This window comes from Agelaius tricolor, unplaced genomic scaffold, assembly GCF_023055355.1.
Source record: "Agelaius tricolor isolate 1412-34295 unplaced genomic scaffold, bAgeTri1.0.p SCAF_3, whole genome shotgun sequence".
In the NCBI taxonomy this organism is placed as follows: domain Eukaryota; kingdom Metazoa; phylum Chordata; class Aves; order Passeriformes; family Icteridae; genus Agelaius; species Agelaius tricolor.
The window spans coordinates 65,008,673-65,028,532 of NW_027269263.1; positions in this window are offsets into that span (position 1 = coordinate 65,008,673).

A 19,860-nucleotide genomic window follows, 5' to 3' on the forward strand; every position below is an offset into this window, starting at 1 on the left:
GGTTTGCTTAGCAGCACAGGGCAGGGTTGGCAGCAAAGCTGAGGCAGCAGGCTCAGCTTGTGGGCACCCAGCCCTGCTCTGTGCACTTTGCAGCCTCTCCTCACTGGGGCTGGTCCATCCTCTCACCTCTGCACTCTTGCTGGCTGTGGATGTGAGCAGCCTGAGTGAACTCAATGCCTGACCCTGCTCCTCCCCACAGCACTGAGCCATCCTGGTGCTGACACTCCTACACTTTATTTTCCTACACAGCGGTGCCAGCTTAGCTTTTAATTTTGTTCCATTAGAAGAAAATTATTTTTTAATTATAATTCATTATTTCTCTTATTATATTTCAAGACTGGTGCTGGCAGAGGCTTAACAGAATCCAATCCCTTTTTCATTAGAGAGAATTTCTTGCATTCTCCTCACATCTCCATTATGGGCTGTCACTGGCTTCGTGCACAGCACTAATGGCCTGGGTAGGTGCTCATAAACATCCTGCTTATCTTAGGAGTGATGTAATTGAGGGTAAACACAATCACTGGTGTTTGCCCACTCCTAACATGAGTATTGCAGGTCTGTCCCACTTCTCCCTCTGTTTTATGGGTGGTTTTTCCTGATTTAAAACCAAACTGCTGATCTGAGGGACAGAAGAGGTTTGCTGAAATCACAGCAGTTCTCTGACAATTCTGTCTACAACCAGATATCTTAGCAAGGACTGAGGGTTTGTTTGCTCAACAATCACATAAGTCATACTTCCTAAATTTATGGAATTTACCTGGATTTTGTCATTAGTATCTTTTCAGGCTTTATTTTTTTTTAATGTGAGGTATAATGATGTGTTTTTCTGTGTTACTGGGTTTTCCAAGGTTTCTGAGGTTAGAGTGAAAGTGCACATCTTTAGTTTCCTTTCAGCTTCTCTCTTGGCCATGCTGTGGTGTGAACATGGTGGATTGACCCTGGGTGAATGCCCAAAAAAACTACTCTGCCTCCTCCCTCCTCAGCTGGAAAGGGGAGAGAAAATGAAACCAAAAGGCTTCTTCAAAAGGTTGAGGTAAGGACAGGAGTGATCACTCAGCAATTACTGTCACAGGCAAAACAGACTTGGGGAAAATAATTTAATATATTATCAATCAAATCAGAGTAGGATGATGAAAAATAAAAACTGATCTTAAAACACCTTCCCCCTACCCTTCCTAATGGGTTTAACTTTATTCCTGAATTCTTCAGCTCTTCCTCTCCCACAGCAGAGCAGGGATGTGGGAAATGGGGGCTGTGGGTCTGTCTTGCAGCTGGCTGGCCTTGGATCTGTAGGACACAGGGGAGGCTCCTCAGAAGCCACCCTTTAGCCCTGCCTGCCCTGCCACTGATGAAACCTTGGCATGCAAATCCAGTGGAGTGACATGGATGCTGAGACCTTCTTCTCACAGGTGCTTCTCACAGGTGCAACCCAACTTTTGCTCTCTCAGGGAGTTTTGTTCTCCTCCTTCCATTCTTTCTTCACCACATAATTTAGAATTGTGAACTCCAGTTTGACAGCAGAGCCTGGACCCGCTTTATTCTTTCTAGCATGCAGTGATATAGTTTCCATCTTGCACTTAAGGGATGACATACAAACTACATTTACCAAACAAAATTAGTCCAGCAGATGTAAAAGAACTGAAATCACCAGCTCATAATTCACTGCACAGACAATCACTGCTCAAAGGAAATTCTGCATGTGATAAGCAGAGTGACTTAGTTTAATAAAACACACAAGCTTTGAGTTGAGGACCATTTTAGTCCGAAATGCTACAAATATTGGGACCAATTCTTAAAAAATATTATTTGCTAGAAAACCTGTGCAGGAAAAAATTTACAAAAAGAACAAAAATTTTATTTATTTATTTATTTATTTATTTTATAAAATATCATTTACCCATGACTTCTCTCATTTTAGGACTTGCGTGTGGTAAAATTTAGAGAACAATTCTATGAAAAAATTAAAATTTTTCAATATGTCATGATAAAAACCTAGTGAATTTTTCAAACTAAAAAAAAAGGACAAGGGTCTTAGTCACAAGGGCTATAAAGAACGGTGGGTACTTTGGTAAGAACATAATAATTTTTTTTAATCACATTTGCTGTAATAGCTTTGCAAGGCATCTCTCTACCTGCAGGAGTAAAGAAGGGAATAATAAATTTAGCAGGAGGTGCATCTTGACTTGTTGATTCCAATATTGAGGATACTGGATTGTGAAGTCTTCTGTGCATATTAGCACAGGGAACATCAGAGCCTTAAGTATTTCTTGGAATTCAGGAAAACAAAGAACAGAATTGCTCTTTCTGCCCATTTCCCATTTTCCCTTCCCACTCTCCCTACTCAAAGGTAAGTGTCCAAAATCCTATGAAGATCTCTGTATCCACCTGCAGCAGGGAAGGATCTTTATTTTTTTTGCCTGTTTACTCTTTCACAGCTGCATTTCCTTATAATCTGTGAGGCCAGAAGAAAGACAATATCAACATGTTTGATATTAATTTCCCAGTGTGCCATTTCTTCCCTTACATCTCTAGGTAGCTTTGGCTAGCATGGCAACGGTTAAACACCATGAACTCTCAAATTTGCTTTAAATAATTATACTCTAGAAGGGTTACATCAAGAGGTGAATGCATATAATTTGTGCTGTGCCAGTCGCTTTCAATTAAATCTCAATTTGATCTCTTGGAGCATCCTGGCCCAAATTTGCAGCTAATTCTACCTCAATATTCAGAATTTAATCAAGTATTTAGGATTGAGGAAAGGAAATTCTTAGGTGCTGCAATGACTTTGTAATCTTCCACAATGAGATACTGCAATGATAAACATGAACAAAACTAAAACCACATTTGGGATGGGATGTCTGAGGGTGAATCATAGATCATACACATGTTCATTCTGTATGTGAACAACAACAGGTGAAGGGGAACACCTGTCCTGTGAAGAAAGACTGACAGAATTGGAAATACATTGATGTTTATGTAAAGCAGTTAGTGGAGATCAATTAAGATGCAAAAAAGAAACCTCTACAAGATAAAAAACTTTGTTAGAAAAACTAGTAAAGATGAACTGGTAGAAAGGCATTTCAAGATTGCAGTAGATAATTCTGAATTTTTAATGCCTCACAGGATTGGAATCAGTATTTTTCCCTCTTAACTGAGGGTCGATAGAAGTGTCAGCCACTGAGAATTGTGGGAATAATTAACTTAACTTATGAAAATATGATATGCAGTCTTGCCTTGACTCTACCTTCCCTGAGCAGAAGAAAACAGCATTTCTCTGCACCTTATAGTTCCTTTATCCTGTCTAGCAAGATGCAACAAGAGGTGGCAATGTGAAATCACAGCATTTGTACCTGTGTGGTCTGGACTTGTGCTGCTTGCTCCTGTTTGTGAAGTGTGCTTCACATCAAAAACAAGCACCACCCAACCTTCTGGATTGCTGAGAATCTCAGCGTGTGATGAATGCACGAGCACTTCTCTGATTGTCTCTCTGTGAAATACACTGAAATATCACAACTAAACAAGGGGCATTTTCCCAACCAATTTGCTGACAGCATGAAACTTGGTGCTAACAAGAGTTTTGCAATTTGAATGAGTTTTAATCAACCCTTAATGGAGAGTTTCTCTGTGTGCTGAAGTTATTAGTCACATTCCCCCTGATTCCAATGATTCACGGTCACAGAATCACAGAATCACAGAATTTCTAGGTTGGAAGAGACCTTTAAGATCATCGAGTCCAACCCATGTTCTAACACCTCAGCTAGATCATGGCACCAAGTGCCACATCCAGTCTTTTTTTAAACACCTCGAGGGATGGTGACTCCACCACCTCCCTGGGTAGATGATTCCAGTATTTGACCACTCTTTCTGTGAAAAACCTCCTCCTTAATTCCAGCCTGTATCTCCCTTGGCACAGCTTGAGACTGTGTCCTCTTGTTCTGTCTGTTGTTGCCTGGAGAAAGAGACCGAGCCCCAGCTCACCACAGTCACCCTTTAGGAAGCTGAAGAGAGTGATAAGGTCACCTCTGAGTCTCCTTTTCTCCAGGCTGAACAACCCCAGCTCCCTCAGTCGTTCTTCACAGGGCTTGTGTTCCAAGCCCCTCACCAGCCTCGTTGCTCTCCTTTGGACGCGCTCAAGCCTCTCAACGTCCCTCCCAAACTGAGGGGCCCAGAACTGGACACAGCACTCAAGGTGTGGCCTCACCAGTCCCGAGTACAGGGGCAGAATGACCTCCCTGCTCCTGCTGGCCACACTATTCCTGATCCAGGCCAGGATGCCATTGGCCTTCTTGGCCACCTGGGCACACTGCTGGCTCATTTTCAGCCGACTGTCACCAGCACGCCCAGGTCCCTTTCCTCCTGAGCACTGCCCACCCACACCGTCCCCAGCCTATAACGCTGCAGGGGGTTATTGTGGCCAAAGTGCAGGACTCGGCACTTGGACTTATTGAACTTCATCCCATTGGATTCTGCCCATCCATCCAACCATTCCAAGTCCCTCTGCAAAGCCCTCTGTCCCTCTGACAGATCGACACACGCTCCCAGCTTAGTGTCATCTGCAAATTTGCTAATGAAAGACTCTAAACCCTCATCCATGTCATCAATAAAAATAATAAACAGGACTGGCCCCAGCACAGAGCCCTTAGGGACACCACTGGTGCCTGGCCCCAGCTGGATGCAGCACCATTCACCACCACTCTCTGGGCCCAGCCATCCAGCCAGTTCCTAACCCAGCACAGAGTGCTCCTGTCCAAGCCACGGGCTGCCAGCTTGTCTAGGAGTGTGCTGTGGGAGACAGAGTCAAAGGTCATGCTATAAAGGTGCTGTATTATTTCTGAAAAACAGAGAAATAAACATGAAATTGCTGTTGCTGTCTACCAGGTCCTGGTTTACCATTCATTTCAATCCATTTCTTATAAACACGTGTATGCACATAATTTTGAGCCTAGAATGTTTTCCAGCTAATGGGATACTTCTCATAAGGATTATAGCAGTGGCCAAGCTCTAAATTAAATTAAATTAAACACTGAACACACTTATCTATTTGCTCTTGGGTGTCATTAACACAAGGTTAGGAAGGATATTTTTCCCATTGGAAGCATATTTATTCCCTTATTCAACTCTTAAAGCAGGGAAGTTGTTTATCCAGCAATTATAACTCTCCTTTGTTATGTTTTCTTTTGGTTACTTTAGTCACCTTCCATTATCCCTTGTTTTGACACAATTCACTGCAAGAAATAGCCTGTCCTTATCTGTTTCAGTTTAAGTTCCTACTCTGTTCCAGCTCTTGTTACACTGAACTTCAGACATGTTGAGATATGAAGTAGATATCAGGCAAGATGACCTTGATCAAAACCAGGAACCTGCTCAAAGTACCAGAAATGTCTTGGGACTGGACAGACCTCCAAAGTGTGTGTGTGAGAGACATGATTTTCCAGTCAGCTTTGGGGGGATCCTCACAGAAGGAAGGATGAGGAAGACATTTGGATGAAACCCAGCAGATGAAGTGGAGGCTGTGGGCTTCATGAGTGTACATTTCCTACACAAATTCATCTTCAACATCTTGTCTACAAATACCAACTCTGAGTAATCAAGGGAGACAGGCAATGAAAGGCCTCAGTCCGTGTCATTGTGATTTGGAGAACTGCGGGGTCATGTGAGCCAAGGAATTGTGGGATGGGTCAGGTTGTAAGGGACCTCGGTGGATCATCTAATCCCTGCTCAAGCAGGGTCATCCCAGAGCACATGGCACAGCACTGAGTCCATTTGCTTTTGTTTGACTGCACTTGCTTTTGTTGCAGTCCATTCAGTCCCTCTTTGCCCATCTCCCCAACCCTTCTTTCTGAAGGGCTGCACAGCACTCTGGGCTCTTGGCCACTGCTCCCAGCTTTGTGTCAGCAGGGACCTTGCTGAGGAGGCATCTACCCCATCACCCAAGCAATTTATGAGCAAGTTAAACTGTTCTGGGCCCAAGCTAAAGAAGTGCTTATTTTTCTAAAATTAAATCTAAGACCAGGATTCCATTCCTCATCTCTCTGTGTACCAGCAAAGGCAATCTAAACAATATCTGCAATAAATGCAGCTCATATTATGATCATTACATCCAGAGTGTTTGCTTTTCACTTAGCATCTTTCCTCTCCCCACAAAAAGATACTGAAGCTCTTTTCAAAGAGCTTCACATATGACGTGCAACTATCTAAATGCAGAATTAACTGTTCCAGTGATATCTCCCAGTGCAGACATCCCCCCATCCAAAGGCACTTCAATGAGCACATCCTACAGGAGTTATGTAAAAGACTATTCTAAGGAGGGATGTGTTCAGTGTCTCCTGCTGACATTGCTCCATTTTATTAAAATACTCATATTCCCCTGGAAAAATAGGCTAGAACGCGGGTGTCTGGCTTCTCAGAAGAATGAGCTTGACACAAGGATGCTCAGATGTCATTCTTCCTCTGTTCTTCCCACTAGTGCTGTTCTACTTTGCATTTAATGTTCAAAACCCTTTGGAGACAAAGAGAATTGGTCCTTATCAGGGTAATCAGGGCATGTGCTCTAGAAGTGGGACACCTGAGTTTTTTTTGTTTCAATGCTAATGAACATCTAATTTGCACATAGTAGGACACCAGCCATAGGTGAAACCAAAAAGGATAAAAATCCTCCCACAAGTGCACAAAATACAACATAGTGGGCACTCAGACAGGAGGCTTGAGAGGTTTCCTTCATCTCCCTGATGGAAATTTTGACTCATTATTTCTTTCAGCAGGGTGACTGCCTTTGCCAGCAGACCATGATTAATCAAGACTCCATTTAACTTTCATTTTTGCAAGTATCTTAGTGATTTTTTTTTTTTTTTGCAGAACTGTTACATGGTTCAGATTTTTCTTCAATGGGAAACAACAACAAACCCAAACTAAAACACAGGTTTTACAACACTCTCTTCTCTCCCCTCCCCTTTCTCAGTTCAGCAGCCACACCAAAAGGTTCCTACTCTGAGCAGGCTCTAACCCTTATGATAAGATTCCCAAAAATGGCTAAAGAGTTCCTGGAAATGATTCCTAAAATCACCACTGCCACTAAGGACTAATTCCATTTCTATAGCTCTAGGTACATCTTGAGCAGCAAGGTTTGTTTTGATGTTTGTGTGTGAGCACAGCCTTAATGCAGATCCCCCATATTTGTGATCTCCCCTGTGAGCTGCCAGGATGGGTTCCTTCACCTGAAAGCACACATAGGTAGGCATTTTTCATATGCAAAATGTCAGTTTATGACTGCTAGAGAGGCATATTTATTGTTTGCATGCATTTTCCTAACTTCCCTCCTCACCACTTTTATCTGCAAGCAAAATCATTCAAAAGATAAGAAAAAAATGTCAAAAATGCAATATATTTTTTTTCAGAGTTGTTCATTGTTATCTCAAAATACAACTCCTGATGTACATATTGGAGTTAAGTGATGATAAAACCTTGGGCAAAATAAAAATAAAAATAAAAATAAATTAAAAGAGATGAAAAGAAAATAATCATACTGACATTTCCTGGAAAATTGAATGTTCTTTTTGTGCAAACATTGAAGACTGGTTTCATTACTGAATGTCAAGAGTTCGCTCAATAGCAAAAGCTCCTGTGTGTCACTCAATCTACACTTCAGCATTTTTCCAACAGGAACTTGCTTTGTGTAGGGGATAAAGTACTGGGGTAGGTGTAATGTTAAATGAATAATGAACTTATGAGACAGCTGTTAAGGTATTATAACACCTTTTTAATTACATGGGCAATAGGATCAGGGTATGCCTGCTGAAACTTAAAAAAAAAACACTACCTCTTGACAAATTCTAGAATATTTCACTGCCAATCAACCACTGGACTGCAGCACCCAAGTCTGCAAAAACATCATGGTCTTTCTGTTCTCCCCATCTATGATGTTACCTTCCCCATAGGTCTGAAAAGGGGTTGTGAGACAAGCTGACAGTCTGGCATTACAGCCTCAGTCTGAAGTCTGGGAGATCAATCTCCAAGCTCCATTAACTTCAAATTCTAGGAGGACTATAATTACATGAGTGTTAGTTTTGCCTTGAAAGCCAGAATGGAGACTTCATGGCTTGAGTGGAGGAGAGAAAAACCTATATGAATAATCACATTTCTACTCTTAGTTTCCCATGTGACTTTAGTCAACTTACTGCTCTTGGAAGTTGTGTCTAAAACCAGTTCAGTACCTGTGGTCTTCTGCAGTGGATATTGAAATCTGTGTATGAAAAACATTCCAGGAAACATCATCTTACCACCTCTATTATTTGTTACTTTTCTGCCTCACTGCTTACAATCACCTTTGACATAGCATTACTCACAATGGACTCAAAAGATTTGTAAACAATTTTCCAAGTTATTATGTTCATTAAGTCTTTGTCAAAGATTTATATGCAATGAGAGCTGGTTTTGTTATGCCATAGGTATATATTTGACTCAAATGCAGCCTAACTATTTTGCAGTTCCACCTGTGGGCATTACTCAATCATCTTGTTTATTGCTTTCAGTGCCCTGAGTTTCAGAAAAGTAAATGGTTTATTGGGAGGTGAATTAAAATGCACTGAAAGTAGAGGATTGAAGACAATTTCCAAGCAGGATAGGAATTAGCCAGCACATGAAATTATTTGCCAAACAAATAAAGGTCAACATGAATGTCTTGATGTTTGAATAGACTTGGGAAAATAATTTCAACCAAAAAAAAAAAAAACAAAGCCAAGTGTTTTGTGTTGAAGGAGATGTTTCTATTAGCAGAAATAACCTGTTCTTCACACTTTTCTACTCACCATTGTCAATAACAAATCTGTGCTCTTCAGTGGAAAACATGTTTCAAACCAGCCAAGAGTAGAGCCAACTTACCAATGCGCTACTTAGAATCACAAAACATTTGAAACACACATCTGATATAAAGCAGGGTGCCATCAGGGTGTGTAAAAATCCTACTAAATTAATAATAAATAGGTCCCTTGCATAAAAGCTTGAGCTTGACATTCAGTTGTGATCTGAGTTTGAGTCTTTTTCACCACATCTTCACCATTCTTTTTCTGTACCAGCCAGGTTTTGAAGCATATCCAGGGTTTGGTAGCAGATGGAGATGCTCGGGTGGCTCCCACTTTCCTGTGTGAGGTGTTTGCTCACACAGGCACTCTCAGGTGAGTCAGCAAGAGCTGGAATTTTTTTGGCATTTTCAAATATTCCAGATTCTTCAGTTATGAGACTTGTGAAATTTGATATCCAATTTGGGCTCCTCAAGTTAGAGAATATCAGTATGAAAACACTGAGCCTACCAAACACAGAGAGGATTTTTTTTCCCTGCAAACATTTATGTTGTGCTTTCAAAGGAAAAATTAATGGTGGCATTTCAAACAAAGTCATAATACATTTTAAGCACCTGTTCTGAATCTATCAGAACATCAGTTTAAATGTCCATTGGCTGACATCAAACTGGAAAATTATTCTATATTTTCACAGACCTGTTATACTGATGAGCTGTCATTTTACACCTTAAAACTCATTATGAACAAGAATTGAACATGTAAGTGTTTGCTTCTCCCCCGACAAGTACGCTGCTGTTGTTTTATAAATAATCTTTCCTTTTCCACTATGAACCACTTTAAAATATCAGTGGCTGTTCTGGCTGCTCCATGAGACTGTAAAAAGTAAAACAGTCAGAAAGTAGCAGGGTGGGCAAACACAATGCCTAGCAGAGGGATGAGTAATTAAAATAAAACTTGTGTGTTGTGTTATGTTAGCCTAGCAGTGCTACTTTGTCTTTTTATTCTATTGGCATTTAGAGGGAAAAAGGAAATTCTAAGCAGTACTAAACTAAACATAGTTTATGAATACAAAGTGTTTCTGCCAACAAAGCAAAGATTGCAGTTTATACAATGCAAATGAAAAATTGTCAGAAAATTTTATTTTTCATGAATCTGGGAGGCTTTAGGGTATCTGTGGGGATTATCTAAGTCTATGTTGTGTTTACATGGGCTTTCCTTCTCTCCTAAGCTTTTTTTTTGTTTCTGAGATATGTAAGTATGAGATTTACCTGGTTCAAAATCTGGGTCAAAGCAGGAATGTACAGACCTTTGCTGTAACCCCTAAACTCAAGGAGGACAGGACAAACAAACAAACAACAAACAAAAAAGACTCTATTTGGATATAACTTGAATTTCAGATGCTCCATTACCTGGGGCTCACGGGCCATTCTTTGAATCTGATTTGGTTCCTTTTGAGGTTAAACTCAGTTTCCAACATTTTTTGGTCTAATTTGTCAACTGAGGATCACTAAAATTAGTTAGGTTGGTGTTTTAATCTTCCTCTTATATAATATGCAGTAATTTTTAAGTTGAGTTCTAATTCAGTTTATTTGTGGTTTGAAAAGTATAAAGTATGGACATTTCCACAGAATTTCAGGGCTTGGAAGAATTACCAAAGCTTGTAAGAGTTCACACGAGAGTTACTATATTTAGACTTAATCAAACTTGTTATAAATGGAGTTTAAAAATGTAAAAAATAGTTACTATTTAAGAGATACTTTTTTTCCCCCTCTTTTTAATCTTTCTTTTTCTATAAATTTTCAGCTGTTGAAAGATATCACCTTTTGTGTTGACAGAAACTGGAAAGCAAAATATTTAATTAATAGCTGAAAAGAAAATAATTTATCTTTTTTATTGGTAGTTACTTTTTAAAGGAAAAAAAAATCTTTTATTTCTCTAAATATATTTATTTGCTGAAAATGAAATTTATAATAAGGGGAGTAAAATGAATGCTCCACCCTAACAGTATTTTATCTATGTATATGAATATTCTTCATTAATATCTCAATGTAGCACTATGCTATCCTCCTCACAGTTATACAGAACACACAGAATTAGAGTGTACATTATGCATTGGAGCTGGGAATTCTACTGAGGATGAGTAAATCCTGTGTTTTCACACTTGTTGAAAGAGTTGTACAACAAATTTTTTATCAAAAAAAAAGAAAAAAAATACATTGGAAAGGTCATTAAGACTAAAATTTCCTTTATGAGAACACGCCAATTTTGATTAGTAAAAAAGCTTTGGGTACATAATGGATTTATTTTGTTCCAAAAATAGCCATGTTATCCCACTGTAGCTCCAGGGTTAGGTCACTCATGTGTGGAATTAATCTCATGGCATATCAGCTGTCATGTAAATTTTGGATTTGAGACAACCAAGCCTTGCTGTTAATAGAGGTGGATGAAAAGGAACTTTCACAATCTGATTTAGCTGATGTAAAATTCATCTGATGTAAAATTCTGCTCTGCAATAAGACCTGTCATGCCCAGAAATCCTTTTTTTTTTTGTCTATTCACAATTGGCATGTTTAGGCAAGTGTGCACATCAAATGTTAAAACTGGCAACGCCACTTTATGATTCCCCTGTATCCAAAAACAAATCAGGAATTTGAGCCAGCTTCTCCTGCTACATAGACACAGACCATAATGGAGGGATTATGAAATTTTCTTATGTGCTACTCTATCCATGAAGCCAGTTAAAGTTATGAGAAAAATGACTTGGACAATGCTTTGGGTCTAGGAAAGGGAAAATAATTTCCTGTCCTTGCTTCCTGAGGAGTTTTTTACATGTGTAAAATTTAGACAAGAATGCTATATTTTTTTTTGCCCATTATTCCTACAGCAAGCTTAAATCAGAAATCTAAAAGCAAAATTAAACACCTTAAAATTAAGTGAAAAATCTCAGAAAATCTCACATCTGCATTGGACAGTAAAGCCACATGTGAAAGAAGATTGAATTTCTGTTTTAACTGATCTACTTTGAACTATAGTTCAGTCAGCACAAAAATACTGTTACTGCATAGCCTGTTGACACCTTGCTAGGCTTTTATGTTTTCTTATCCCTTTTTCTATTGTCCAGTTCTCCTTTATGCTCACATTGACCTAGTTGCTGCATCACTGACCAAGATTTTCCCCTTCTTAATTTCCCTTATTATATATTTATATGCCTAAAATCACATGAAAAGATTGCTCCACTAAAATTAGATGTTGTTTTTCTTGTAATCCAGGATGTTCAGTCATTTGAAAAGTTGAATGTCCTAGAAAGAGGCTTACCTTTATTTTCATAGTGAGCAAATACTCTGAGAAGGTTTTATTTCAGAGCTGTTTGTATCCAGGGCAAAATATTCTAAAGTGCAGTTTGTATCAGCCATAGCAGAGCACTGGAACAAGACAAATACATGAAACTATTTGATAATATAGTAAAGAGGAGAACAACACAAAAAAAAAAAAAAAAAAAGGAAAAAGAAACAAACCAAAGGAAATTCAAAAAACCATAGAGTTGCTGCAATACAATGAAATTCTTTGACAGGTTAAAAAAAAACCCCTGTTTGAAAAACATGCAGTACTGGAGCTGAAGTTGGCAAGGGATGCAGAGACCAAAAAGAGGGGCTTCTAATGGTGTGTCAGCCAGAAGAGGGAGGCCAAAGAAAGTGTTCCTCCCTGAAGAACAAGCGTGGCAAACCAGTGACAGCAGACAAGAAGAAGCTCGAGGTACCCAACAACCTTTTTGCCCCAATCTTCAATAGAAACATTCAAGGTCAGGTTGGAAAAAACTCTGAGCAGACTGAACTAGTTGAAGATGTCCCTGCTTGTTACAGGGGACTTGTACCAGCTGAAGGACTCTTCCAACCCAAATTTCCCCATGATTCTACACTTCCAGGATGCAGATGGATTTGGGGTTTTTTATGCAAACAGTGCTTTGTAACATCACAGATGTCATTGCCCCATACAGATAATATTTCCTCAGCTTCCATGAAAAATTAATAAATGCCAATAATATTGTATTTTCTATTGAGTGGACAAAGCAAATAGGGCGTGCCAAAGGAGATTGTGGCGTAGCAGACAGTGCAGTGGGCTGTAATTCCACTGGTCTTGGGTTTATTGTGTTCTCTAATAGATGCCTCCAAGGACACTTATCTGAAGTCACTTAATCTCTCCTGTGCCTGTTTTTGGTAGAAGAGGAATGGTAGGAATAGTGACAGAAGTTTGTTTTGTAAAGCACTGTGAGAATTACTGAGCTCTACATGGGTATTAGGAGATGTTATTATAGCTTTAAAAGCTAATACAACAATAATAAAACAAAATTTTTGGGGACCAAATATAGATTTAGCTATTACTTTTTTTTTTAAGTGAACCAATTTCATTGTGATAAATTTGCAATATTTTTTCTCATCTTCTTTTGCTTGTGCAGTCAACTCTGTTCTATGAGTATCGAGCTGGTCCAAAGGACAAAAGTTTGAGCACATCAGGTGTGAGGTGGAGCTCATCCTCCACTTGAGTTTCATCCATGAAGTGTCCAGGTCATTCAGCTGAATGCCACTCCACAGTTAAACCTGTGCATGATAAGATTCAATTTAAAACATTACTTCTGATTTGTATTTGTTCCCTGCCCATGGCAGGGTGTTGGGACTAGACAATCTTTAAGGTCTTTTCCAACCCAAACCATTCCATGATCCCAAAACTGCACAAAACATTGAGTCACTAACATAGTGACAATCTGACACCTTTTTCCTCTAGACCCACAAATATCACCTCTGTAGTCACATCAAAGAACTCTGTTCCAGCTGATAACATTTTCTAGAAACACTGCTCTGCAGGAAATTCTTGTAAATGAAAAATATGGAAAAGGAATAAATGATCCACACACCGAGCTTTAATTGCATCAAAGAATGGGCAGAGCAGATGAACATCACTACTGCAAGCCCTGAACACACTGTATGTACAACCAAATTCCAGAATCCAAGCTTGACAGTCCACCACCTTTCAAAATCCCTATTGCAATGGCATCAGCCAAGAGCAAAGATCCAGGGACAGAAACCATATGTGATGACCAGATGCTAAAGACATTGGCAGCAGCTGTAATTGGAGGAATCTATCTACACACACAGAAATGCAGTGTGAGGCTGCCTTTGCTGCCTGCGTCTATATTCTGAATGTCCTTTTTGTTCTGTGATAGGATTGGGGCTGTGAACAACTTTGAAGAAAATAATTTCAAGTGAAACAGTTTCTGTGGGCTGATGCAACACAACCAATATTTATAGGGTTTTCTAAGGGGCTGTAACATAAAAGTTTCTGAAGGCCTGAAAAGAATATCTTGCTTGTTGCAAAAGTAAAGAAAAAGAGAGAAAAGTCCATGAAAAGTACCTACAGACATTTACTCAAATAACAATACCAATAATAATAATAACAATGATAATAATAATAATAATAATAGCAAAGTAGCCTTATTATTCTAAAGAATATTTTTTTCAGTGTGTCTGAAGATTTCTTTTTTAATGTTTCCTTTTGTGCTATTCAGACCAGAGCTTTATTATTGTGACAGATGAGAGAAGTTTTGGGATCTAAACCCACTTAAACAAGGATGCCAAATAGAAGTGCAGAAGCAGCTCATAATCCAGCATTCCATTTCTCTGAATTTTGCCACATTAGATGCTCATTGTAGAACACATCCAAGACTGCCATCTAATGCTTCTCAGTAAAATTCTTTGTTCAGTCTTATATTTTTGGCATAATATTACACCAGTAGGAACACTGCAGCAACATGAAAACATTCTTAGAAAATAATTTGCTCTAATCAAATAACATTTTGTTTTGCTACTGCTGTTTAATTCCCCGCCGGTTTGGATATTAGGCAGTAAGTAAAAGCATTTTTTTAAATGGTATAGCTGTGATGAAAAATCTATTAACAGAAAATTCTACAAAGTTGCTTTATGTAACACGATAAACACTGACTTATAAATTTTTATTTATGCATTGTCTGTGCATTTAAATTTATCAGTAGGCTGAACATTCGTGGCCCTTGCAAATTCTTATCTGAACTTGTTTCTAAGTGCCTGGCAAATAAAAGCTCCTGTAAATACTGTAGTTTGATCCAAAGCTATTGAACTAGATAAGATCAATAAGCTGATGGGCTTCAAATGGCTGTAAACCATGTACTTGAATAATACATCAGTTATCTTGATTTTTGCCATGTTAGTACTTAGTCATTCATTATTAAAAATAAAATTTATTTAATCTTGCTAAGAATGTCTGAAGATTATTGTGTAGTACCAGGAAATAAATGCTTTTACAAGAGTAAATTACTCTCTTCCCTAAAGGAGTATTTTAAGATTTAACAAATTGGTGGGTGATGGAGTATAAGGAAATAAAATTGATTTCTTTTGAAAGTTTATGCTCTGATCCTGCCCCTCTAATCCAGCCCTTAGTGAGGCTGTATCTGGAGTGCTGTGTCCAGTTCTTGGCTCCTCAGGACAGGAGAGACATGGAACTCCTAGAGCAGGTCCAGCAGAGGGTGAGAAAGATGAGGCAGGAACAGGAGCATCTCAGGAGGAAGGACAGAGGCAGCTGGGTGTGCTCAGCCCTGAGAGACAGCTGAGAGGGGACCACATCCATGTCCATCAGTATCTAAAGGGAGGTGTCAGAGGATGGACCAGGCTCTGCTCAGTGGTGACAAGGAATAGGATGAGACACAAAGGGCAGAAACTGATGCTGGGCAGGAACTTCCACTGAACATGAGGGAGAATTTCTCCTGAGCAGTAACCAAGCATTGGAACAGATTGTGCAGAGAGGCTGTGGAGTCTCCCTCACTGGAGATATTACAGAACTATCTGAATACAATCCGGTGCCCTGTGCTCTGGGATGGCCCTGCTTGAGCAGTTAATATTAAGACCTATCCCTCTGCATTACCAGTGTGAAACACTGAAACTGCTGCCTAATAACCTACAGAATTTAATGTTATTCAAATATTCTCTGAACAGCTACAAAGTCCTTAAAGTTAACCAGCAATGCCGCACCTCACTGGCTTGGTTTTCTGGCATGGTTCATCCTGTGTGTCACCACAACAAGGCAGAAGGATTCAATTTACAATATTAGAAATAAAATCATCAGTACTTAGCATCTCCACCATGAGGATGGGAAAGAGAATTCATGTTTTTCAGGGATAGAGGATTTTGGTAAAACCATCTCTACACCACACAAACTTTGTGTATATTGAAAAGGGTCCAGTGCTTTGAGAATAATAAAGGGAAAATGTTAAAATTTCAATGCTGGAGAATAAAATATAGATTCCATGTAAAGTGTCTACAAAATGCCTGAACCCAATGGTTTAAGGACTGGAGTTTTCAAAATTATGTGTAAAGCACGTGATGAATAATTTGAGGCTGTATCTGTGACCAAATAAATTTCTTCAACTCTTGATAATATTCGTATGTGAGCTTCATTCATACCATTAAAATCTGCCATTGAAATCCATCTTTCAAGCAGTGCTGGTTGATTAGATGTGGTCAGAATAAATAATACTGAAGGTCTTCTGTTTTAAGAATTTGTACATTTCTCCAGTTAAGTTCAAATTATGATGGATTTATCTATATAAATGTAAAAATACAGTCATCTCAGTTTCTTATTGACCACATTGATGAAATCATCTGGATGTGGCCTATGGAATCTGTGGCATCATCACACAACATAAAATGAGTAGTACTATACTGAATATGCCTCAAAACATATGCATAGCTGCACTTTAAACTCATAAAATTAGGCTGACATAAAATCTTTCCATAATTCTCAGGCAGATCCAAGAAAATAAATACAGAATTTTCTTCCATTTTTATGAACTGTCTACTAATTGAAAGCTTAGAAATTTTTCTAGAAGTTAAGCAATAAAAAGATTTGAACAAAATTAAATACATATTTACCAAAATACATAGCATAATCATTGAGTCTAAAAGTAAACTGAATGCTGCATACTAATGTCATTCAAATGAATGATAACCTGAGGAAAATAAATGTTCTTCAATTCAAGATTCATATTTAGACATTCTTTGAGGCTACATTTCAGAGATTTAGAACAAAAACACCCAAAGCTGTGGTGCTTAACATCTCTTCTGCTAAGTTTGAGAGGAGTTTAGACACTGCCCTTAACAGCAGTGAGTTTAAACTTTTGGCCAATCCCAAGCTGATCAGCAGTTGTACTACATGAGTGTCACAGATCCCTTCCAACTGCAACTATTCTATTCCAATATATTACTATTATATTCTCTTCCAATATATTATTCCAATTATTATAATCTATGCTACTCTAATTTAGTTTGTGGGGAAAATCAGCATCAGTTTTAGCAGCTTTGAGGAGATCTATACATTATTCCTTGATCTGGACCTAATCAAGGAGAGGACATTGTTGTGAGGAAAATTCCTGATTTGGCTTCCATCTCTGTTTCTTTTCCTTTCAACTGGAAGAATTTTACCCTTTAGATTTTTGACATCATGTCAGCAACTTTTTGCTTGCTCATTCTCTCAAACATAGCCACAGGGCATATTGAGAATCAAAATTGCTTCGGTACTTGACAGTACAGGTTTTGTAAATCCCTTCTTATCCTTGAAGTGTAGAAAGAAAGTCAGGATTTGCAAGTGAAAGTGTTTGAGTTTTTCATTCGGGATTCATTGACTTAATTGGTGAAACTGTTTTGAGATTTGTAAGCATATAGTGGGACTCAGAAATACTTTGTGAGATTTGCAAAGTGCAGAGACCTTCCAATGTCAATAACACACTCCTCAAAGCAGCTGAATATCAAACTAGTAGTTTATAACAAATTTGGTTAGTTTTTAACAATGCCTGCTCAGCTTTTCCGAGATCACAGACTCTGAGACATCTCAGTTGCTGAGATTTAGGGCTTTGTAAGACAGGTGCTGCTGTGAGTTGTTATTTTTTCTCCTGACAAGGTGCCGGATGGCAAAGACACAGACAGGCAGATATCAGGTGTTGGACAGCTGGAGAACAGGTAGGAAGAGGGCTCCTGGCATTGTTGGGAGATGTAGGGGCAGACCCTGTGCAAAGACCACTACTATACTTTGTTCTCAAGGTCACACCGTGGAGAGATTAAAAATGGAAATGGTGTTTCTGTCACCTCTGCAAAGACATCTGAAAAGGTCTCTGATGGCTGTTAGGTATTTTTCTTACTTTGGCCATTCTACTGGAAAAAACCTCACATTAAGCAAGTTTCTGGAGGCAAAGGGCCTGCAATGGACCAACACTGTGATTTGTTAATACAGTGTATTCCTACAAGAGTTAATCCAAATCTTGCTGGAATCAGTAGCAGATTTAGGATTCACCATTTCAAGAAAACGGAGAGTAATCCATCCATTGAATGGATTCCAAAATATAGCTTTGGTATATATTTAGAATAGAATAGATTAAATATTTCAGTTGGAGGGGATCTAAAAAATCATCTAATCTGACTGCCTGACTCATTCAGGGCTCACCAAGTTAAAGTATGTTGCTATTGTCCAAATGCCTTTCTAGGAAGTCTGTTAGTGTTTTACCATCCCTTCAGTAAAGAAATTCTTCTTATCCAGACCAAATCTCCCCAGGGGCAGCTTTGAACCATTCCCATGCATCCTATAACTGGATAATGGGGAAAAGAAATCAGCACCTCCCTCTCCACTTCCTTCCTCATGAAGCTGCAGAAAATAATGATGTTGCCCATCAGCCTTTTTTTGAAGGCCTTCAGCAATATCTCTGATCCCAACAGCAAAGGACCCTGCTGTTATTTATGCAGCATGTCAGGACCATGGTCCTTGTCACTGCAGGTGCTTTACAAACACACAGGAAGATAAACCCCCTATTCTATCAAGCTAATAAGATAGTAGCTGACCATAAATAACAATAGCAGGAATGTAAGAAAGAAGGATGACAGCAGCAAGTGTAGGAAGATTACACTGGTAGCTACTGAGCAAGCTGATGCCCTACTGAAGGCAATGACGTTCCTATTTACAAGCAAAAAAATGAAATCAATGGTCCATGGCTGATTGAGAGCCAAACCATCATAGGCTGGCCAATTCCTCATAGACATCACAGCACATACACCTCATCTAAAGCTTACGAGGAGCAGGTAAGTGGGTAATGCACTGTTTCCATGCTCAGTGCAAGACAAATCCTTTGTTGAAAATAAATGTAGTAAGTCTTAGGTAGCCAGAAGTAAAGCATATATATGATTTGAAGACATAATAGATTTTTTAGTCAAAAAAAAAAAGTTAAATCCATGCTCAAAGGTTTCAGGGGTAAGAAATTTTGAACTATTTCTATGGAAAATAAAGGAATTACTCAGTGTACTGAAAGTTGTTGGTTGCCTCATGAAATAAGGCTATACATTCTGTGAACTGGTGTAAACAACCAAAAAAACCATCTTCCAAATTATTTTCTGAATCTAATACTAGTACAAGAGCTTCACAACCACACCATGTTTCGTGACCAGAGCTGTGGGGACCTCAACAGGTGAATTTTAGCTGGAAGGGGGAGGACCTGCCCAGAATTGTAGTCTCTTGCCTCAAACCATAGCATTTAATCTGTAGTTCCATTTACAAATTTTTTCATTTAATGGTGTGAACACTCCAGCAATGAGACCTAAAATACAGGCCAGTGTACACACTCAACATGGAAGACACAGTCCAATGTCACCTCTTCAACATCCTTGCATATTTCATCAGTCAAAACAGACATATCCACTTGATTTTCCTGATAAGAGGAAAAAAAAACATAAAGACAGGAAATATAAAAAAATATGTTAGAAAAAAAAACCCAGATGAAACTTGGGAGCTCTTTATAAATAACTGAAGTACCTAAAATCTCATAAATGCACATCGAAAAGAGAGGACAACATTAGTTATAACCCTTCCAGGCTCAACAAAAGACTGGAGGACTTAGAAATTAAAAGGCAATATTTAGCAAACAGAAAAGGGAAGCAACAGCTATCAACCAGGAGGGGAAGTTATAGGGTGTAGAAAATTAAGGCAGTAAAAGAGCAAAATC